General features: G+C 41.8%; 38 non-coding genes across 38 annotated transcripts; 17 read left to right on the top strand and 21 right to left on the bottom strand.

The window, feature by feature from the left end:
* The first annotated feature begins 723 nt into the window (after nucleotides 1–723).
* trnae-cuc (transfer RNA glutamic acid (anticodon CUC)) lies at nucleotides 724–795 on the top strand. The gene has a single exon. It is a non-coding gene; the product is annotated as a tRNA-Glu (tRNA).
* Nucleotides 796–1,140: 345 nt separating this feature from the next.
* Nucleotides 1,141–1,211, bottom strand: trnag-ucc (transfer RNA glycine (anticodon UCC)). Its single transcript has one exon. It is a non-coding gene; the product is annotated as a tRNA-Gly (tRNA).
* Nucleotides 1,212–1,404: 193 nt separating this feature from the next.
* On the top strand, nucleotides 1,405–1,476 carry trnae-uuc (transfer RNA glutamic acid (anticodon UUC)). Its single transcript has one exon. It is a non-coding gene; the product is annotated as a tRNA-Glu (tRNA).
* Nucleotides 1,477–1,789: 313 nt separating this feature from the next.
* Nucleotides 1,790–1,860, bottom strand: trnag-gcc (transfer RNA glycine (anticodon GCC)). The gene has a single exon. It is a non-coding gene; the product is annotated as a tRNA-Gly (tRNA).
* A 462-nt stretch (nucleotides 1,861–2,322) lies between these two features.
* On the top strand, nucleotides 2,323–2,394 carry trnae-cuc (transfer RNA glutamic acid (anticodon CUC)). Its single transcript has one exon. It is a non-coding gene; the product is annotated as a tRNA-Glu (tRNA).
* A 345-nt stretch (nucleotides 2,395–2,739) lies between these two features.
* trnag-ucc (transfer RNA glycine (anticodon UCC)) lies at nucleotides 2,740–2,810 on the bottom strand. Its single transcript has one exon. It is a non-coding gene; the product is annotated as a tRNA-Gly (tRNA).
* A 193-nt stretch (nucleotides 2,811–3,003) lies between these two features.
* trnae-uuc (transfer RNA glutamic acid (anticodon UUC)) lies at nucleotides 3,004–3,075 on the top strand. The gene has a single exon. It is a non-coding gene; the product is annotated as a tRNA-Glu (tRNA).
* A 313-nt stretch (nucleotides 3,076–3,388) lies between these two features.
* On the bottom strand, nucleotides 3,389–3,459 carry trnag-gcc (transfer RNA glycine (anticodon GCC)). The gene has a single exon. It is a non-coding gene; the product is annotated as a tRNA-Gly (tRNA).
* A 462-nt stretch (nucleotides 3,460–3,921) lies between these two features.
* Nucleotides 3,922–3,993, top strand: trnae-cuc (transfer RNA glutamic acid (anticodon CUC)). The gene has a single exon. It is a non-coding gene; the product is annotated as a tRNA-Glu (tRNA).
* Nucleotides 3,994–4,338: 345 nt separating this feature from the next.
* On the bottom strand, nucleotides 4,339–4,409 carry trnag-ucc (transfer RNA glycine (anticodon UCC)). Its single transcript has one exon. It is a non-coding gene; the product is annotated as a tRNA-Gly (tRNA).
* Nucleotides 4,410–4,602: 193 nt separating this feature from the next.
* Nucleotides 4,603–4,674, top strand: trnae-uuc (transfer RNA glutamic acid (anticodon UUC)). The gene has a single exon. It is a non-coding gene; the product is annotated as a tRNA-Glu (tRNA).
* Nucleotides 4,675–4,987: 313 nt separating this feature from the next.
* On the bottom strand, nucleotides 4,988–5,058 carry trnag-gcc (transfer RNA glycine (anticodon GCC)). The gene has a single exon. It is a non-coding gene; the product is annotated as a tRNA-Gly (tRNA).
* Nucleotides 5,059–5,520: 462 nt separating this feature from the next.
* On the top strand, nucleotides 5,521–5,592 carry trnae-cuc (transfer RNA glutamic acid (anticodon CUC)). The gene has a single exon. It is a non-coding gene; the product is annotated as a tRNA-Glu (tRNA).
* A 344-nt stretch (nucleotides 5,593–5,936) lies between these two features.
* Nucleotides 5,937–6,007, bottom strand: trnag-ucc (transfer RNA glycine (anticodon UCC)). The gene has a single exon. It is a non-coding gene; the product is annotated as a tRNA-Gly (tRNA).
* A 193-nt stretch (nucleotides 6,008–6,200) lies between these two features.
* Nucleotides 6,201–6,272, top strand: trnae-uuc (transfer RNA glutamic acid (anticodon UUC)). The gene has a single exon. It is a non-coding gene; the product is annotated as a tRNA-Glu (tRNA).
* Nucleotides 6,273–6,585: 313 nt separating this feature from the next.
* Nucleotides 6,586–6,656, bottom strand: trnag-gcc (transfer RNA glycine (anticodon GCC)). Its single transcript has one exon. It is a non-coding gene; the product is annotated as a tRNA-Gly (tRNA).
* Nucleotides 6,657–7,535: 879 nt separating this feature from the next.
* Nucleotides 7,536–7,606, bottom strand: trnag-ucc (transfer RNA glycine (anticodon UCC)). Its single transcript has one exon. It is a non-coding gene; the product is annotated as a tRNA-Gly (tRNA).
* A 578-nt stretch (nucleotides 7,607–8,184) lies between these two features.
* Nucleotides 8,185–8,255, bottom strand: trnag-gcc (transfer RNA glycine (anticodon GCC)). Its single transcript has one exon. It is a non-coding gene; the product is annotated as a tRNA-Gly (tRNA).
* Nucleotides 8,256–8,717: 462 nt separating this feature from the next.
* trnae-cuc (transfer RNA glutamic acid (anticodon CUC)) lies at nucleotides 8,718–8,789 on the top strand. The gene has a single exon. It is a non-coding gene; the product is annotated as a tRNA-Glu (tRNA).
* Nucleotides 8,790–9,133: 344 nt separating this feature from the next.
* On the bottom strand, nucleotides 9,134–9,204 carry trnag-ucc (transfer RNA glycine (anticodon UCC)). The gene has a single exon. It is a non-coding gene; the product is annotated as a tRNA-Gly (tRNA).
* A 578-nt stretch (nucleotides 9,205–9,782) lies between these two features.
* Nucleotides 9,783–9,853, bottom strand: trnag-gcc (transfer RNA glycine (anticodon GCC)). The gene has a single exon. It is a non-coding gene; the product is annotated as a tRNA-Gly (tRNA).
* Nucleotides 9,854–10,731: 878 nt separating this feature from the next.
* trnag-ucc (transfer RNA glycine (anticodon UCC)) lies at nucleotides 10,732–10,802 on the bottom strand. Its single transcript has one exon. It is a non-coding gene; the product is annotated as a tRNA-Gly (tRNA).
* A 578-nt stretch (nucleotides 10,803–11,380) lies between these two features.
* trnag-gcc (transfer RNA glycine (anticodon GCC)) lies at nucleotides 11,381–11,451 on the bottom strand. Its single transcript has one exon. It is a non-coding gene; the product is annotated as a tRNA-Gly (tRNA).
* Nucleotides 11,452–11,914: 463 nt separating this feature from the next.
* trnae-cuc (transfer RNA glutamic acid (anticodon CUC)) lies at nucleotides 11,915–11,986 on the top strand. The gene has a single exon. It is a non-coding gene; the product is annotated as a tRNA-Glu (tRNA).
* Nucleotides 11,987–12,330: 344 nt separating this feature from the next.
* Nucleotides 12,331–12,401, bottom strand: trnag-ucc (transfer RNA glycine (anticodon UCC)). The gene has a single exon. It is a non-coding gene; the product is annotated as a tRNA-Gly (tRNA).
* Nucleotides 12,402–12,594: 193 nt separating this feature from the next.
* On the top strand, nucleotides 12,595–12,666 carry trnae-uuc (transfer RNA glutamic acid (anticodon UUC)). The gene has a single exon. It is a non-coding gene; the product is annotated as a tRNA-Glu (tRNA).
* A 313-nt stretch (nucleotides 12,667–12,979) lies between these two features.
* trnag-gcc (transfer RNA glycine (anticodon GCC)) lies at nucleotides 12,980–13,050 on the bottom strand. Its single transcript has one exon. It is a non-coding gene; the product is annotated as a tRNA-Gly (tRNA).
* A 1,143-nt stretch (nucleotides 13,051–14,193) lies between these two features.
* On the top strand, nucleotides 14,194–14,265 carry trnae-uuc (transfer RNA glutamic acid (anticodon UUC)). Its single transcript has one exon. It is a non-coding gene; the product is annotated as a tRNA-Glu (tRNA).
* A 313-nt stretch (nucleotides 14,266–14,578) lies between these two features.
* trnag-gcc (transfer RNA glycine (anticodon GCC)) lies at nucleotides 14,579–14,649 on the bottom strand. Its single transcript has one exon. It is a non-coding gene; the product is annotated as a tRNA-Gly (tRNA).
* A 462-nt stretch (nucleotides 14,650–15,111) lies between these two features.
* Nucleotides 15,112–15,183, top strand: trnae-cuc (transfer RNA glutamic acid (anticodon CUC)). Its single transcript has one exon. It is a non-coding gene; the product is annotated as a tRNA-Glu (tRNA).
* Nucleotides 15,184–15,527: 344 nt separating this feature from the next.
* trnag-ucc (transfer RNA glycine (anticodon UCC)) lies at nucleotides 15,528–15,598 on the bottom strand. The gene has a single exon. It is a non-coding gene; the product is annotated as a tRNA-Gly (tRNA).
* A 193-nt stretch (nucleotides 15,599–15,791) lies between these two features.
* trnae-uuc (transfer RNA glutamic acid (anticodon UUC)) lies at nucleotides 15,792–15,863 on the top strand. Its single transcript has one exon. It is a non-coding gene; the product is annotated as a tRNA-Glu (tRNA).
* Nucleotides 15,864–16,176: 313 nt separating this feature from the next.
* Nucleotides 16,177–16,247, bottom strand: trnag-gcc (transfer RNA glycine (anticodon GCC)). The gene has a single exon. It is a non-coding gene; the product is annotated as a tRNA-Gly (tRNA).
* Nucleotides 16,248–16,709: 462 nt separating this feature from the next.
* On the top strand, nucleotides 16,710–16,781 carry trnae-cuc (transfer RNA glutamic acid (anticodon CUC)). Its single transcript has one exon. It is a non-coding gene; the product is annotated as a tRNA-Glu (tRNA).
* Nucleotides 16,782–17,098: 317 nt separating this feature from the next.
* On the bottom strand, nucleotides 17,099–17,169 carry trnag-ucc (transfer RNA glycine (anticodon UCC)). Its single transcript has one exon. It is a non-coding gene; the product is annotated as a tRNA-Gly (tRNA).
* A 193-nt stretch (nucleotides 17,170–17,362) lies between these two features.
* Nucleotides 17,363–17,434, top strand: trnae-uuc (transfer RNA glutamic acid (anticodon UUC)). The gene has a single exon. It is a non-coding gene; the product is annotated as a tRNA-Glu (tRNA).
* Nucleotides 17,435–18,280: 846 nt separating this feature from the next.
* trnae-cuc (transfer RNA glutamic acid (anticodon CUC)) lies at nucleotides 18,281–18,352 on the top strand. The gene has a single exon. It is a non-coding gene; the product is annotated as a tRNA-Glu (tRNA).
* Nucleotides 18,353–18,669: 317 nt separating this feature from the next.
* On the bottom strand, nucleotides 18,670–18,740 carry trnag-ucc (transfer RNA glycine (anticodon UCC)). The gene has a single exon. It is a non-coding gene; the product is annotated as a tRNA-Gly (tRNA).
* Nucleotides 18,741–18,874: the final 134 nt, after the last annotated feature.

An 18,874-nucleotide genomic window follows, 5' to 3' on the forward strand; every position in this document is an offset into this window, starting at 1 on the left:
CAATGAATGAAAGCATCTCTCAGCATTGAATGATTTCTCTTACAAGACAAAAACGCCAGCATTTCAGTAGTGTGAGCTAAGCTTTCCTTGTCATAGATCGACATTGGGCTTTTTACGTTGACACTCTACATGTTTTAATGAAATACTTTGACACAAGAAGGTTACTGAACATAACAAAAACAGCAATCAATGCATTGGCTGGGAATTGAACCCAGGTCAACTGCATGGCAAGTGGCTATGCTACCACTATACCACCAATGCCCACACAAGTGATGCTACCCCCACATTAAAGGTAGAATCTCCCAGCCTGTGCAAATTTCTGCAGGGAAGAGTTCCCGCCTCTAGTCCAAGAGCCCATCAATGTTGCACAGTGGCACAAGCCATTTACTTGCCCATGTATATGTTTATGCAGTAATTAATGTGCATTTGAACTATCAGCCCAGGAGTACTAGCAGCATGTGTGGGGCAGAGTTACCTGATCCATCTGGACATCTGTTTGACTTTTTAAAGTAGACACATGTTGCAGTCAAGAAGACAAACATCCCAATGGCAGCAAGATGAACAACACAATAAACTGAAGAAATTTGCTACAGTAAAAATAAATGGGCACTGTTCCAAAAATCAGAAATATCTACAACAAGGCCACATCAAAATTGCAGTCTTTTGCAACGTATGCTAATTCTTGTAGTCTGTTAAAAATGTTGTTTGCTTCATGCAGGCATTTCCCTCATGGTCTAATGGCTAGGATTTGGCGCTCTCACCGCCACGGTCCGGGTTCAATTCCCGGTCAGGGAATCCACCATGTTTAAAGGAGAACTCACCTGAAACCCTAGTTTAGCCTATGCACATGATGACACACATTATAAACCACTTTTCAATAGAGACTTATCTATGACTTGAACCAACCTTGTCATTTGAACACATTCTAAACAAGGGATTCCAAGAGAAGCAAATATTTCTCAGCATTTGAATGATTTCTCTGGCAATATAGACATCAAGATGGAAAATTCGACACTTCAGTAGTGTGTGGGCTATGTTTTCCATGTCTTGGATCAACATTAGACATTACAGGTTGACATTTTACAGGTTTTATTTCAATAATATTTAGCATGAAGTTTAATTCTCAAAAACTCCAATCAATGCATTGGCTGGGAATTGAACCCAGGTCAACTGCTTGGAAGGCAGCTATGCTACCACTATACCACCAATGCCCACTGTGTCAAAAGGACACCGCATTAAAACTAGAATGTCTAAGACTGTGCAAAGTTGTGCAAGGAAGAGTCCCCACATCCAGTCCAAGAACCCATCATTGTTGCACAGTAGCCCAAGCCATTCACCCGCCCAGCTATGACATCCCCTATGCTACCAATGCCAACTCTCTTGAAGCATTTCCACAGGAGAATTTCCCTGATGGTCTAATGGCTAGGATTTGGTGCTTTCACCGCCACGGTCCGGGTTCAATTCCCGGTCAGCGAATCCTCTATGTTCAAAAGGAAACTGGCCAGAAACACTAGTTTAACCTACAATGACACACATCCTGAACCATTTTTCAAAGAGAGACCAACCTTGCGTGTTGACCACATCCTAAAGAAGATAACCCAATGAATGAAAGCATCTCTCAGCATTGAATGATTTCTCTTACAAGATGAAAACGCCAGCATTTCTGTAGTGTGAGCTAAGCTTTCCTTGTCATAGATCGACATTGGGCTTTTTACGTTGACACTCTACATGTTTTAATGAAATACTTTGACACAAGAAGGTTACTGAACATAACAAAAACAGCAATCAATGCATTGGCTGGGAATTGAACCCAGGTCAACTGCATGGCAAGCAGCTATGCTACCACTATACCACCAATGCCCACACAAGTGATGCTACCCCCACATTAAAGGTAGAATCTCCCAGCCTGTGCAAATTTCTGCAGGGAAGAGTTCCCGCCTCTAGTCCAAGAGCCCATCATTGTTGCACAGTGGCACAAGCCATTTACTTGCCCATGTATATGTTTATGCAGTAATTAATGTGCATTTGAACTATCAGCCCAGGAGTACTAGCAGCATGTGTGGGGCAGAGTTACCTGATCCATCTGGACATCTGTTTGACTTTTTAAAGTAGACACATGTTGCAGTCAAGAAGACAAACATCCCAATGGCAGCAAGATGAACAACACAATAAACTGAAGAAATTTGCTACAGTAAAAATAAATGGGCACTGTTCCAAAAATCTGAAATATCTACAACAAGGCCACATCAAAATTGCAGTCTTTTGCAACGTATGCTAATTCTTGTAGTCTGTTAAAAATGTTGTTTGCTTCATGCAGGCATTTCCCTGATGGTCTAATGGCTAGGATTTGGCGCTCTCACCGCCACGGTCCGGGTTCAATTCCCGGTCAGGGAATCCACCATGTTTAAAGGAGAACTCACCTGAAACCCTAGTTTAGCCTATGCACATGATGACACACATTATAAACCACTTTTCAATAGAGACTTATCTATGACTTGAACCAACCTTGTCATTTGAACACATTCTAAACAAGGGATTCCAAGAGAAGCAAATATTTCTCAGCATTTGAATGATTTCTCTGGCAATATAGACATCAAGATGGAAAATTCGACACTTCAGTAGTGTGTGGGCTATGTTTTCCATGTCTTGGATCAACATTAGACATTACAGGTTGACATTTTACAGGTTTTATTTCAATAATATTTAGCATGAAGTTTAATTCTCAAAAACTCTAATCAATGCATTGGCTGGGAATTGAACCCAGGTCAACTGCTTGGAAGGCAGCTATGCTACCACTATACCACCAATGCCCACTGTGTCAAAAGGACACCGCATTAAAACTAGAATGTCTAAGACTGTGCAAAGTTGTGCAAGGAAGAGTCCCCACATCCAGTCCAAGAACCCATCATTGTTGCACAGTAGCCCAAGCCATTCACCCGCCCAGCTATGACATCCCCTATGCTACCAATGCCAACTCTCTTGAAGCATTTCCACAGGAGAATTTCCCTGATGGTCTAATGGCTAGGATTTGGTGCTTTCACCGCCACGGTCCGGGTTCAATTCCCGGTCAGCGAATCCTCTATGTTCAAAAGGAAACTGGCCAGAAACACTAGTTTAACCTACAATGACACACATCCTGAACCATTTTTCAAAGAGAGACCAACCTTGCGTGTTGACCACATCCTAAAGAAGATAACCCAATGAATGAAAGCATCTCTCAGCATTGAATGATTTCTCTTACAAGATGAAAACGCCAGCATTTCTGTAGTGTGAGCTAAGCTTACCTTGTCATAGATCGACATTGGGCTTTTTACGTTGACACTCTACATGTTTTAATGAAATACTTTGACACAAGAAGGTTACTGAACATAACAAAAACAGCAATCAATGCATTGGCTGGGAATTGAACCCAGGTCAACTGCATGGCAAGCAGCTATGCTACCACTATACCACCAATGCCCACACAAGTGATGCTACCCCCACATTAAAGGTAGAATCTCCCAGCCTGTGCAAATTTCTGCAGGGAAGAGTTCCCGCCTCTAGTCCAAGAGCCCATCATTGTTGCACAGTGGCACAAGCCATTTACTTGCCCATGTATATGTTTATGCAGTAATTAATGTGCATTTGAACTATCAGCCCAGGAGTACTAGCAGCATGTGTGGGGCAGAGTTACCTGATCCATCTGGACATCTGTTTGACTTTTTAAAGTAGACACATGTTGCAGTCAAGAAGACAAACATCCCAATGGCAGCAAGATGAACAACACAACAAACTGAAGAAATTTGCTACAGTAAAAATAAATGGGCACTGTTCCAAAAATCAGAAATATCTACAAGAAGGCCACATCAAAATTGCAGTCTTTTGCAACGTATGCTAATTCTTGTAGTCTGTTAAAAATGTTGTTTGCTTCATGCAGGCATTTCCCTGATGGTCTAATGGCTAGGATTTGGCGCTCTCACCGCCACGGTCCGGGTTCAATTCCCGGTCAGGGAATCCACCATGTTTATAGGAGAACTCACCTGAAACCCTAGTTAAGCCTATGCACATAATGACACACATTATAAACCACTTTTCAATAGAGACTTATCTAAGACTTGAACCAACCTTGTCATTTGAACACATTCTAAACAAGGGATTCCAAGAGAAGCAAATATTTCTCAGCATTTGAATGATTTCTCTGGCAATATAGACATGAAGATGGAAAATTTGACACTTCAGTAGTGTGTGGGCTATGTTTTCCATGTCTTGGATCAACATTAGACATTACAGGTTGACATTTTACAGGTTTTATTTCAATAATATTTAGCATGAAGATTAATTCTCAAAAACTCTAATCAATGAATTGGCTGGGAATTGAACCCAGGTCAACTGCTTGGAAGGCAGCTATGCTACCACTATACCACCAATGCCCACTGTGTCAAAAGGACACCGCATTAAAACTAGAATGTCTAAGACTGTGCAAAGTTGTGCAAGGAATAGTCCCCACATCCAGTCCAAGAACCCATCATTGTTGCACAGTAGCCCAAGCCATTCACCCGCCCAGCTATGACATCCCCTATGCTACCAATGCCAACTCTCTTGAAGCATTTCCACAGGAGAATTTCCCTGATGGTCTAATGGCTAGGATTTGGTGCTTTCACCGCCACGGTCCGGGTTCAATTCCCGGTCAGCGAATCCTCTATGTTCAAAAGGAAACTGGCCAGAAACACTAGTTTAACCTACAATGACACACATCCTGAACCATTTTTCAAAGAGAGACCAACCTTGCGTGTTGACCACATCCTAAAGAAGATAACCCAATGAATGAAAGCATCTCTCAGCATTGAATGATTTCTCTTACAAGATGAAAACGCCAGCATTTCAGTAGTGTGAGCTAAGCTTTCCTTGTCATAGATCGACATTGGGCTTTTTACGTTGACACTCTACATGTTTTAATGAAATACTTTGACACAAGAAGGTTACTGAACATAACAAAAACAGCAATCAATGCATTGGCTGGGAATTGAACCCAGGTCAACTGCATGGCAAGCAGCTATGCTACCACTATACCACCAATGCCCACACAAGTGATGCTACGCCCACATTAAAGGTAGAATCTCCCAGCCTGTGCAAATTTCTGCAGGGAAGAGTTCCCGCCTCTAGTCCAAGAGCCCATCATTGTTGCACAGTGGCACAAGCCTTTTACTTGCCCATGTATATGTTTATGCAGTAATTAATGTGCATTTGAACTATCAGCCCAGGAGTACTAGCAGCATGTGTGGGGCAGAGTTACCTGATCCATCTGGACATCTGTTTGACTTTTTAAAGTAGACACATGTTGCAGTCAAGAAGACAAACATCCCTATGGCAGCAAGATGAACAACACAACAAACTGAAGAAATTTGCTACAGTAAAAATAAATGGGCACTGTTCCAAAAATCAGAAATATCTACTACAAGGCCACATCAAAATTGCAGTCTTTTGCAACGTATGCTAATTCTTGTAGTCTGTTAAAAATGTTGTTTGCTTCATGCAGGCATTTCCCTGATGGTCTAATGGCTAGGATTTGGCGCTCTCACCGCAACGGTCCGGGTTCAATTCCCGGTCAGGGAATCCACCATGTTTAAAGGAGAACTCACCTGAAACCCTAGTTTAGCCTATGCACATAATGAGACACATTATAAACCACTTTTCAATAGAGACTTATCTAAGACTTGAACCAACCTTGTCATTTGAACACATTCTAAACAAGGGATTCCAAGAGAAGCAAACATTTCTCAGCATTGAATGATTTCTCTGGCAATATAGACATGAAGATGGAAAATTCGACACTTCAGTAGTGTGTGGGCTATGTTTTCCATGTCTTGGATCAACATTAGACATTACAGGTTGACATTTTACAGGTTTTATTTGAATAATATTTAGCATGAAGTTTAATTCTCAAAAACACTAATCAATGCATTGGCTGGGAATTGAACCCAGGTCAACTGCTTGGAAGGCAGCTATGCTACCACTATACCACCAATGCCCACTGTGTCAAAAGGACACCGCATTAAAACTAGAATGTCTAAGACTGTGCAAAGTTGTGCAAGGAAGAGTCCCCACATCCAGTCCAAGAACCCATCATTGTTGCACAGTAGCCCAAGCCATTCACCCGCCCAGCTATGACATCCCCTATGCTACCAATGCCAACTCTCTTGAAGCATTTCCACAGGAGAATTTCCCTGATGGTCTAATGGCTAGGATTTGGCGCTTTCACCGCCACGGTCCGGGTTCAATTCCCGGTCAGGGAATCCTTTATGTTCAAAAGGAAACTGGCATGAAACACTAGTTTAACCTACAATGACACACATCCTGAACCATTTTTCAAAGAGAGACCAACCTTGCGTGTTGACCACATCCTAAAGAAGATAACCCAATGAATGAAAGCATCTCTCAGCATTGAATGATTTCTCTTACAAGACGAAAACACCAGCATTTCTGTAGTGTGAGCTAAGCTTTCCTTGTCATAGATCGACATTGGGCTTTTTACGTTGACACTCTACATGTTTTAATGAAATACTTTGACACAAGAAGGTTACTGAACATAACAAAAACAGCAATCAATGCATTGGCTGGGAATTGAACCCAGGTCAACTGCATGGCAAGCAGCTATGCTACCACTATACCACCAATGCCCACACAAGTGATGCTACCCCCACATTAAAGGTAGAATCTCCCAGCCTGTGCAAATTTCTGCAGGGAAGAGTTCCCGCCTCTAGTCCAAGAGCCCATCATTGTAGCACAGTGGCACAAGCCATTTACTTGCCCATGTATATGTTTATGCAGTAATTAATGTGCATTTGAACTATCAGCCCAGGAGTACTAGCAGCATGTGTGGGGCAGAGTTACCTGATCCATCTGGACATCTGTTTGACTTTTTAAAGTAGACACATGTTGCAGTCAAGAAGACAAACATCCCAATGGCAGCAAGATGAACAACACAACAAACTGAAGAAATTTGCTACAGTAAAAATAAATGGGCACTGTTCCAAAAATCAGAAATATCTACAACAAGGCCACATCAAAATTGCAGTCTTTTGCAACGTATGCTAATTCTTGTAGTCTGTTAAAAATGTTGTTTGCTTCATGCAGGAATTTCCCTCATGGTCTAATGGCTAGGATTTGGCGCTCTCACCGCCACGGTCCGGGTTCAATTCCCGGTCACGGAATCCACCATGTTTAAAGGAGAACTCACCTGAAACCCTAGTTTAGCCTATGCACATAATGACACACATTATAAACCACTTTTCAATAGAGACTTATCTAAGACTTGAACCAACCTTGTCACTTGAACACATTCTAAACAAGGGATTCCAAGAGAAGCAAATATTTCTCAGCATTTGAATGATTTCTCTGGCAATATAGACATGAAGATGGAAAATTCGACACTTCAGTAGTGTGTGGGCTATGTTTTCCATGTCTTGGATCAACATTAGACATTACAGGTTGACATTTTACAGGTTTTATTTGAATAATATTTAGCATGAAGTTTAATTCTCAAAAACACTAATTAATGCATTGGCTGGGAATTGAACCCAGGTCAACTGCTTGGAATGCAGCTATGCTACCACTATACCACCAATGCCCACTGTGTCAAAAGGACACCGCATTAAAACTAGAATGTCTAAGACTGTGCAAAGTTGTGCAAGGAAGAGTCCCCACATCCAGTCCAAGAACCCATCATTGTTGCACAGTAGCCCAAGCCATTCACCCGCCCAGCTATGACATCCCCTATGCTACCAATGCCAACTCTCTTGAAGCATTTCCACAGGAGAATTTCCCTGATGGTCTAATGGCTAGGATTTGGCGCTTTCACCGCCACGGTCCGGTTTAAATTCCCGGTCAGGGAATCCTCTATGTTCAAAAGGAAACTGGCATGAAACACTAGTTTAACCTACAATGACACACATCCTGAACCATTTTTCAAAGAGAGACCAACCTTGCGTGTTGACCACATCCTAAAGAAGATAACCCAATGAATGAAAGCATCTCTCAGCATTGAATGATTTCTCTTACAAGACGAAAACGCCAGCATTTCTGTAGTGTGAGCTAAGCTTTCCTTGACATAAATCGACATTGGGCTTTTTACGTTGACACTCTACATGTTTTAATGAAATACTTTGACACAAGAAGGTTACTGAACATAACAAAAACAGCAATCAATGCATTGGCTGGGAATTGAACCCAGGTCAACTGCATGGCAAGCAGCTATGCTACCACTATACCACCAATGCCCACACAAGTGATGCTACCCCCACATTAAAGGTAGAATCTCCCAGCCTGTGCAAATTTCTGCAGGGAAGAGTTCCCGCCTCTAGTCCAAGAGCCCATCATTGTTGCACAGTGGCACAAGCCATTTACTTGCCCATGTATATGTTTATGCAGTAATTAATGTGCATTTGAACTATCAGCCCAGGAGTACTAGCAGCATGTGTGGGGCAGAGTTACCTGATCCATCTGGACATCTGTTTGACTTTTTAAAGTAGACACATGTTGAAGTCAAGAAGACAAACATCCCAATGGCAGCAAGATGAACAACACAATAAACTGAAGAAATTTGCTACAGTAAAAATAAATGGGCACTGTTCCAAAAATCAGAAATATCTACAACAAGGCCACATCAAAATTGCAGTCTTTTGCAAAGTATGCTAATTCTTGTAGTCTGTTAAAAATGTTGTTTGCTTCATGCAGGCATTTCCCTCATGGTCTAATGGCTAGGATTTGGCGCTCTCACCGCCACGGTCCGGGTTCAATTCCCGGTCAGGGAATCCACCATGTTTAAAGGAGAACTCACCTGAAACCCTAGTTTAGCCTATGCACATAATGACACACATTATAAACCACTTTTCAATAGAGACTTATCTATGACTTGAACCAACCTTGTCATTTGAACACATTCTAAACAAGGGATTCCAAGAGAAGCAAACATTTCTCAGCATTGAATGATTTCTCTGGCAATATAGACATGAAGATGGAAAATTCGACACTTCAGTAGTGTGTGGGCTATGTTTTCCATGTCTTGGATCAACATTAGACATTACAGGTTGACATTTTACAGGTTTTATTTCAATAATATTTAGCATGAAGTTTAATTCTCAAAAACTCTAATAAATGCATTGGCTGGGAATTGAACCCAGGTCAACTGCTTGGAAGGCAGCTATGCTACCACTATACCACCAATGCCCACTGTGTCAAAATGACACCGCATTAAAACTAGAATGTCTAAGACTGTGCAAAGTTGTGCAAGGAAGAGTCCCCACATTCAGTCCAAGAACCAATCATTGTTGCACAGTAGCCCAAGCCATTCACCCGCCCAGCTATGACATCCCCTATGCTACCAATGCCAACTCTCTTGAAGCATTTCCACAGGACAATTTCCCTGATGGTCTAATGGCTAGGATTTGGCGCTTTCACCGACACGGTCCGGTTTCAATTCCCGGTCAGGGAATCCTCTATGTTCAAAAGGAAACTGGCATGAAACACTAGTTTAACCTACAATGACACACATCCTGAACCATTTTTCAAAGAGAGACCAACCTTGCGTGTTGACCACATCCTAAAGAAGATAACCCAATGAATGAAAGCATCTCTCAGCATTGAATGATTTCTCTTACAAGACGAAAACACCAGCATTTCAGTAGTGTGAGCTAAGCTTTCCTTGTCATAGATCGACATTGGGCTTTTTACGTTGACACTCTACATGTTTTAATGAAATACTTTGACACAAGAAGGTTACTGAACATAACAAAAACAGCAATCAATGCATTGGCTGGGAATTGAACCCAGGTCAACTGCATGGCAAGCAGCTATGCTACCACTATACCACCAATGCCCACACAAGTGATGCTACCCCCACATTAAAGGTAGAATCTCCCAGCCTGTGCAAATTTCTGCAGGGAAGAGTTCCCGCCTCTAGTCCAAGAGCCCATCATTGTTGCACAGTGGCACAAGCCATTTACTTGCCCATGTATATGTTTATGCAGTAATTAATGTGCATTTGAACTATCAGCCCAGGAGTACTAGCAGCATGTGTGGGGCAGAGTTACCTGATCCATCTGGACATCTGTTTGACTTTTTAAAGTAGACACATGTTGCAGTCAAGAAGACAAACATCCCAATGGCAGCAAGATGAACAACACAATAAACTGAAGAAATTTGCTACAGTAAAAATAAATGGGCACTGTTCCAAAAATCAGAAATATCTACAACAAGGCCACATCAAAATTGCAGTCTTTTGCAACGTATGCTAATTCTTGTACTCTGTTAAAAATGTTGTTTGCTTCATGCAGGAATTTCCCTCATGGTCTAATGGCTAGGATTTGGCGCTCTCACCGCCACGGTCTGGGTTCAATTCCCGGTCAGGGAATCCACCATGTTTAAAGGAGAACTCACCTGAAACCCTAGTTTAGCCTATGCACATAATGACACACATTATAAACCACTTTTCAATAGAGACTTATCTATGACTTGAACCAACCTTGTCATTTGAACACATTCTAAACAAGGGATTCCAAGAGAAGCAAACATTTCTCAGCATTGAATGATTTCTCTGGCAATATAGACATGAAGATGGAAAATTCGACACTTCAGTAGTGTGTGGGCTATGTTTTCCATGTCTTGGATCAACATTAGACATTACAGGTTGACATTTTACAGGTTTTATTTCAATAATATTTAGCATGAAGTTTTATTCTCAAAAACTCTAATCAATGCATTGGCTGGTAATTGAACCCAGGTCAACTGCTTGGAAGGCAGCTATGCTACCACTATACCACCAATGCCCACTGTGTCAAAAGGACACCGCATTAAAACTAGAATGTCTAAGACTGTGCAAAGTTGTGCAAGGAAGAGTCCCCACATTCAGTCCAAGAACCAATCATTGTTGCACAGTAGCCCAAGCCATTCACCCGCCCAGCTATGACATCCCCTATGCTACCAATGCCAACTCTCTTGAAGCATTTCCACAGGAGAATTTCCCTGATGGTCTAATGGCTAGGATTTGGCGCTTTCACCGACACGGTCCGGTTTCAATTCCCGGTCAGGGAATCCTCTATGTTCAAAAGGAAACTGGCATGAAACACTAGTTTAACCTACAATGACACACATCCTGAACCATTTTTCAAAGAGAGACCAACCTTGCGTGTTGACCACATCCTAAAGAAGATAACCCAATGAATGAAAGCATCTCTCAGCATTGAATGATTTCTCTTACAAGACGAAAACGCCAGCATTTCAGTAGTGTGAGCTAAGCTTTCCTTGTCATAGATCGACATTGGGCTTTTTACGTTTACACTCTACATGTTTTAATGAAATACTTTGACACAAGAAGGTTACTGAACATAACAAAAACAGCAATCAATGCATTGGCTGGGAATTGAACCCAGGTCAACTGCATGGCAAGCAGCTATGCTACCACTATACCACCAATGCCCACACAAGTGATGCTACCCCCACATTAAAGGTAGAATCTCCCAGCCTGTGCAAATTTCTGCAGGGAAGAGTTCCCGCCCTTTAGTCCAAGAGCCCATCATTGTTGCACAGTGGCACAAGCCATTTACTTGCCCATGTATATGTTTATGCAGTAATTAATGTGCATTTGAACTATCAGCCCAGGAGTACTAGCAGCATGTGTGGGGCAGAGTTACCTGATCCATCTGGACATCTGTTTGACTTTTTAAAGTAGACACATGTTGCAGTCAAGAAGACAAACATCCCAATGGCAGCAAGATGAACAACACAACAAACTGAAGAAATTTGCTACAGTAAAAATAAATGGGCACTGTTCCAAAAATCAGAAATATCTACAACAAGGCCACATCAAAATTGCAGTCTTTTGCAACGTATGCTAATTCTTGTAGTCTGTTAAAAATGTTGTTTGCTTCATGCAGGCATTTCCCTGATGGTCTAATGGCTAGGATTTGGCGCTCTCACCGCCACGGTCCGGGTTCAATTCCCGGTCAGGGAATCCACCATGTTTAAAGGAGAACTCACCTGAAACCCTAGTTTAGCCTATGCACATAATGACACACATTATAAACCACTTTTCAATAGAGACTTATCTAAGACTTGAACCAACCTTGTCATTTGAACACATTCTAAACAAGGGATTCCAAGAGAAGCAAACATTTCTCAGCATTGAATGATTTCTCTGGCAATATAGACATGAAGATGGAAAATTCAACACTTCAGTAGTGTGTGGGCTATGTTTTCCATGTCTTGGATCAACATTAGACATTAGAGGTTGACATTTTACAGGTTTTATTTGAATAATATTTAGCATGAAGTTTAATTCTCAAAAACACTAATCAATGCATTGGCTGGGAATTGAACCCAGGTCAACTGCTTGGAAGGCAGCTATGCTACCACTATACCACCAATGCCCACTGTGTCAAAAGGACACCGCATTAAAACTAGAATGTCTAAGACTGTGCAAAGTTGTGCAAGGAAGAGTCCCCACATCCAGTCCAAGAACCCATCATTGTTGCACAGTAGCCCAAGCCATTCACCCGCCCAGCTATGACATCCCCTATGCTACCAATGCCAACTCTCTTGAAGCATTTCCACAGGAGAATTTCCCTGATGGTCTAATGGCTAGGATTTGGCGCTTTCACCGCCACGGTCCGGGTTCAATTCCCGGTCAGGGAATCCTCTATGTTCAGAAGGAAACTGGCATGAAACACTAGTTTAACCTACAATGACACACATCCTGAACCATTTTTCAAAGAGAGACCAACCTTGCGTGTTGACCACATCCTAAAGAAGATAACCCAATGAATGAAAGCATCTCTCAGCATTGACTGATTTCTCTCACAAGACGAAAACGCCAGCATTTCTGTAGTGTGAGCTAAGCTTTCCTTGTCATAGATCGACATTGGGCTTTTTACGTTGACACTCTACATGTTTTAATGAAATACTTTGACACAAGAAGGTTACTGAACATAACAAAAACAGCAATCAATGCATTGGCTGGGAATTGAACCCAGGTCAACTGCATGGCAAGCAGCTATGCTACCACTATACCACCAATGCCCACACAAGTGATGCTACCCCCACATTAAAGGTAGAATCTCCCAGCCTGTGCAAATTTCTGCAGGGAAGAGTTCCCGCCTCTAGTCCAAGAGCCCATCATTGTAGCACAGTGGCACAAGCCATTTACTTGCCCATGTATATGTTTATGCAGTAATTAATGTGCATTTGAACTATCAGCCCAGGAGTACTAGCAGCATGTGTGGGGCAGAGTTACCTGATCCATCTGGACATCTGTTTGACTTTTTAAAGTAGACACATGTTGCAGTCAAGAAGACAAACATCCCAATGGCAGCAAGATGAACAACACAACAAACTGAAGAAATTTGCTACAGTAAAAATAAATGGGCACTGTTCCAAAAATCAGAAATATCTACAACAAGGCCACATCAAAATTGCAGTCTTTTGCAACGTATGCTAATTCTTGTAGTCTGATAAAAATGTTGTTTGCTTCATGCAGGAATTTCCCTCATGGTCTAATGGCTAGGATTTGGCGCTCTCACCGCCATGGTCTGGGTTCAATTCCCGGTCAGGGAATCCACCATGTTTAAAGGAGAACTCACCTGAAACCCTAGTTTAGCCTATGCACATAATGACACACATTATAAACCACTTTTCAATAGAGACTTATCTAAGACTTGAACCAACCTTGTCATTTGAACACATTCCAAACAAGGGATTCCAAGAGAAGCAAATATTTCTCAGCATTTGAATGATTTCTCTGGCAATATAGACATGAAGATGGAAAATTCGACACTTCAGTAGTGTGTGGGCTATGTTTTCCATGTCTTGGATCAACATTAGACATTACAGGTTGACATTTTACAGGTTTTATTTCAATAATATTTAGCATGAAGTTTAATTCTCAAAAACTGTAATCAATGCATTGGCTGGGAATTGAACCGAGGTCAACTGCTTGGAAGGCAGCTATGCTACCACTATACCACCAATGTCCAGTGTGTCAAAAGGACACCGCATTAAAACTAGAATGTCTAAGACTGTGCAAAGTTGTGCAAGGAAGAGTCCCCACATTCAGTCCAAGAACCAATCATTGTTGCACAGTAGCCCAAGCCATTCACCCGCCCAGCTATGACATCCCCTATGCTACCAATGCCAACTCTCTTGAAGCATTTCCACAGGAGAATTTCCCTGATGGTCTAATGGCTAGGATTTGGCGCTTTCACCGCCACGGTCCGGTTTCAATTCCCGGTCAGGGAATCCTCTATGTTCAAAAGGAAACTGGCATGAAACACTAGTTTAACCTACAATGACACACATCCTGAACCATTTTTCAAAGAGAGACCAACCTTGCGTGTTGACCACATCCTAAAGAAGATAACCCAATGAATGAAAGCATCTCTCAGCATTGAATGATTTCTCTTACAAGACGAAAACGCCAGCATTTCTGTAGTGTGACCTAAGCTTTCCTTGTCATAGATCGACATTGGGCTTTTTACGTTGACACTCTACATGTTTTAATGAAATACTTTGACACAAGAAGGTTACTGAACATAACAAAAACAGCAATCAATGCATTGGCTGGGAATTGAACCCAGGTCAACTGCATGGCAAGCAGCTATGCTACCACTATACCACCAATGCCCACACAAGTGATGCTACCCCCACATTAAAGGTAGAATCTCCCAGCCTGTGCAAATTTCTGCAGGGAAGAGTTCCCGCCTCTAGTCCAAGAGCCCATCATTGTTGCACAGTGGCACAAGCTTTTTACTTGCCCATGTATATGTTTATGCAGTAATTAATGTACATTTGAACTATCAGCCCAGGAGTAGTAGCAGCATGTGTGGGGCAGAGTTACCTGATCCATCTGGACATCTGTTTGACTTTTTAAAGTAGACACATGTTGCAGTCAAGAAGACAAACATCCCAATGGCAGCAAGATGAACAACACAATAAACTGAAGAAATTTGCTACAGTAAAAATAAATGGGCACTGTTCCAAAAATCAGAAATATCTACAACAAGGCCACATCAAAATTTCAGTCTTTTGCAACGTATGCTAATTCTTGTAGTCTGTTAAAAATGTTGTTTGCTTCATGCAGGCATTTCCCTGATGGTCTAATGGCTAGGATTTGGCGCTCTCACCGCCACGGTCCGGGTTCAATTCCCGGTCAGGGAATCCACCATGTTTAAAGGAGAACTCACCTGAAACCCTAGTTTAGCCTATGCACATAATGACACACATTATAAACCACTTTTCAATAGAGACTTATCTATGACTTGAACCAACCTTGTCATTTGAACACATTCTAAACAAGGGATTCCAAGAGAAGCAAACATTTCTCAGCATTGAATGATTTCTCTGGCAATATAGACATGAAGATGGAAAATTCGACACTTCAGTAGTGTGTGGGCTATGTTTTCCATGTCTTGGATCAACATTAGACATTACAGGTTGACATTTTACAGGTTTTATTTGAATAATATTTAGCATGAAGTTTAATTCTCAAAAACACTAATCAATGCATTGGCTGGGAATTGAACCCAGGTCAACTGCTTGGAAGGCAGCTATGCTACCACTATACCACCAATGCCCACTGTGTGAAAAGGACACCGCATTAAAACTAGAATGTCTAAGACTGTGCAAAGTTGTGCAAGGAAGAGTCCCCACATCCAGTCCAAGAACCCATCATTGTTGCACAGTAGCCCAAGCCATTCACCCGCCCAGCTATGACATCCCCTATGCTACCAATGCCAACTCTCTTGAAGCATTTCCACAGGAGAATTTCCCTGATGGTCTAATGGCTAGGATTTGGCGCTTTCACCGCCACGGTCCGGGTTCAATTCCCGGTCAGGGAATCCTTTATGTTCAAAAGGAAACTGGCATGAAACACTAGTTTAACCTACAATGACACACATCCTGAACCATTTTTCAAAGAGAGACCAACCTTGCGTGTTGACCACATCCTAAAGAAGATAACCCAATGAATGAAAGCATCTCTCAGCATTGAATGATTTCTCTTACAAGACGAAAACGCCAGCATTTCTGTAGTGTGACCTAAGCTTTCCTTGTCATAGATCGACATTGGGCTTTTTACGTTGACACTCTACATGTTTTAATGAAATACTTTGACACAAGAAGGTTACTGAACATAACAAAAACAGCAATCAATGCATTGGCTGGGAATTGAACCCAGGTCAACTGCATGGCAAGCAGCTATGCTACCACTATACCACCAATGCCCACACAAGTGATGCTACCCCCACATTAAAGGTAGAATCTCCCAGCCTGTGCAAATTTCTGCAGGGAAGAGTTCCCGCCTCTAGTCCAAGAGCCCATCATTGTAGCACAGTGGCACAAGCCATTTACTTGCCCATGTATATGTTTATGCAGTAATTAATGTGCATTTGAACTATCAGCCCAGGAGTACTAGCAGCATGTGTGGGGCAGAGTTACCTGATCCATCTGGACATCTGTTTGACTTTTTAAAGTAGACACATGTTGCAGTCAAGAAGACAAACATCCCAATGGCAGCAAAATGAACAACACAACAAACTGAAGAAATTTGCTACAGTAAAAATAAATGGGCACTGTTCCAAAAATCAGAAATATCTACAACAAGGCCACATCAAAATTGCAGTCTTTTGCAACGTATGCTAATTCTTGTAGTCTGTTAAAAATGTTGTTTGCTTCATGCAGGCATTTCCCTGATGGTCTAATGGCTAGGATTTGGCGCTCTCACCGCCACAGTCCGGGTTCAATTCCCGGTCAGGGAATCCACCCTAGTTTAGCCTATGCACATAATGACACACATTATAAACCACTTTTCAATAGACACTTATCTAAGACTTGAACCAACCTTGTCATTTGAACACATTCTAAACAAGGGATTCCAAGAGAAGCTAATATTTCTCAGCATTTGAATGATTTCTCTGGCAATATAGACATGAAGATGGAAAATTCGACACTTCAGTAGTGTGTGGGCTATGTTTTCCATGTCTTGGATCAACATTAGACATTACAGGTTGACATTTTACAGGTTTTATTTCAATAATATTTAGCATGAAGTTTAATTCTCAAAAACTCTAATCAATGCATTGGCTGGGAATTGAACCCAGGTCAACTGCTTGGAAGGCAGCTATGCTACCACTATACCACCAATGCCCACTGTGTCAAAAGGACACCGCATTAAAACTAGAATGTCTAAGACTGTGCAAAGTTGTGCAAGGAAGAGTCCCCACATCCAGTCCAAGAACCCATCATTGTTGCACAGTAGCCCAAGCCATTCACCCGCCCAGCTATGACATCCCCTATGCTACCAATGCCAACTCTCTTGAAGCATTTCCACAGGAGAATTTCCCTGATGGTCTAATGGCTAGGATTTGGTGCTTTCACCGCCACGGTCCGGGTTCAATTCCCGGTCAGCGAATCCTCTATGTTCAAAAGGAAACTGGCCAGAAACACTAGTTTAACCTACAATGACACACATCCTGAACCATTTTTCAAAGAGAGACCAACCTTGCGTGTTGACCACATCCTAAAGAAGATAACCCAATGAATGAAAGCATCTCTCAGCATTGAATGATTTCTCTTACAAGATGAAAACGCCAGCATTTCTGTAGTGTGAGCTAAGTTTTCCTTGTCATAGATCGACATTGGGCTTTTTACGTTGACACTCTACATGTTTTAATGAAATACTTTGACACAAGAAGGTTACTGAACATAACAAAAACAGCAATCAATGCATTGGCTGGGAATTGAACCCAGGTCAACTGCATGGCAAGCAGCTATGCTACCACTATACCACCAATAACCACACAAGTGATGCTACCCCCACATTAAAGGTAGAATCTCCCAGCCTGTGCAAATTTCTGCAGGGAAGAGTTCCCGCCTCTAGTCCAAGAGCCCATCATTGTAGCACAGTGGCACAAGCCATTTACTTGCCCATGTATATGTTTATGCAGTAATTAATGTGCATTTGAACTATCAGCCCAGGAGTACTAGCAGCATGTGTGGGGCAGAGTTACCTGATCCATCTGGACATCTGTTTGACTTTTTAAAGTAGACACATGTTGCAGTCAAGAAGACAAACATCCCAATGGCAGCAAGATGAACAACACAACAAACTGAAGAAATTTGCTACAGTAAAAATAAATGGGCACTGTTCCAAAAATCAGAAATATCTACAACAAGGCCACATCAAAATTGCAGTCTTTTGCAACGTATGCTAATTCTTGTAGTCTGTTAAAAATGTTGTTTGCTTCATGCAGGCATTTCCCTGATGGTCTAATGGCTAGGATTTGGCGCTCTCACCGCCACAGTCCGGGTTCAATTCCCGGTCAGGGAATCCACCCTAGTTTAGCCTATGCACATAATGACACACATTATAAACCACTTTTCAATAGACACTTATCTAAGACTTGAACCAACCTTGTCATTTGAACACATTCTAAACAAGGGATTCCAAGAGAAGCTAATATTTCTCAGCATTTGAATGATTTCTCTGGCAATATAGACATGAAGATGGAAAATTCGACACTTCAGTAGTGTGTGGGCTATGTTTTCCATGTCTTGGATCAACATTAGACATTACAGGTTGACATTTTACAGGTTTTATTTCAATAATATTTAGCATGAAGTTTAATTCTCAAAAACTCTAATCAATGCATTGGCTGGGAATTGAACCCAGGTCAACTGCTTGGAAGGCAGCTATGCTACCACTATACCACCAATGCCCACTGTGTCAAAAGGACACCGCATTAAAACTAGAATGTCTAAGACTGTGCAAAGTTGTGCAAGGAAGAGTCCCCACATCCAGTCCAAGAACCCATCATTGTTGCACAGTAGCCCAAGCCATTCACCCGCCCAG

This window comes from Oryzias latipes, chromosome 1 (genome assembly GCF_053564925.1).
Source record: "Oryzias latipes strain Hd-rR chromosome 1, Olatipes_Hd-rR_3.1".
NCBI lineage: Eukaryota > Metazoa > Chordata > Actinopteri > Beloniformes > Adrianichthyidae > Oryzias > Oryzias latipes.